Source organism: Gekko japonicus, unplaced genomic scaffold (assembly GCF_001447785.1).
Source record: "Gekko japonicus isolate JY-2015 unplaced genomic scaffold, Gekko_japonicus_V1.1 scaffold1669, whole genome shotgun sequence".
Lineage (NCBI taxonomy): Eukaryota > Metazoa > Chordata > Lepidosauria > Squamata > Gekkonidae > Gekko > Gekko japonicus.
Genome location: NW_015169223.1, coordinates 119,111 through 119,700, shown reverse-complemented (window position 1 = coordinate 119,700; position 590 = coordinate 119,111).

Genomic DNA, 590 nt, shown 5'->3' with positions numbered 1-590 from the left:
GCGAAGATCGCCATTCTGTGGATGGCTGCCTATGCGCATGCGTAAACTAAGTTAAAAAAAACAAACAAACCGCCGACGCCCGCTGTGTGTGAACGGGCATGCAGCAATGGGCTCCACAAACAGGAGGTAAGTGTGATCGCGTTTCAGCCGGCATAAACTGCAACGGTTCCAACCGGTACAGTTTATCCCGGCTGAAACGCCCCATCTAAACGCACCCCTGGAGTATCATTCTAGCTGCATCTGAAGAAGTGAGCAGTGACTCACATAAACTCATCCCCTGCCACATTTTTTTTAAAAAAATGAATATCAGTTGCAGAATGACGCACTTTCATTGCTCACAGCCACAGCAAAATACATCATGTATAAACGACAGACCGGTGTACCTGTATCATGGAGGTATGGCCCAATTAAGATTTAAGTCCAGGAGCACCTGGATAGGCCAAGCTAGCCCAATCTCATCAGAACTCAGAAGCGCAGCAGGGTAGGGTCCAATGCGCCCTCTAAGCCGCGGAGTCTTGTGAGCCAAAATTCTACTTTGTGAACTACTGGCATGAAAGTTGTGAGCGAGCGATTTGGCTCCTGCATAATTC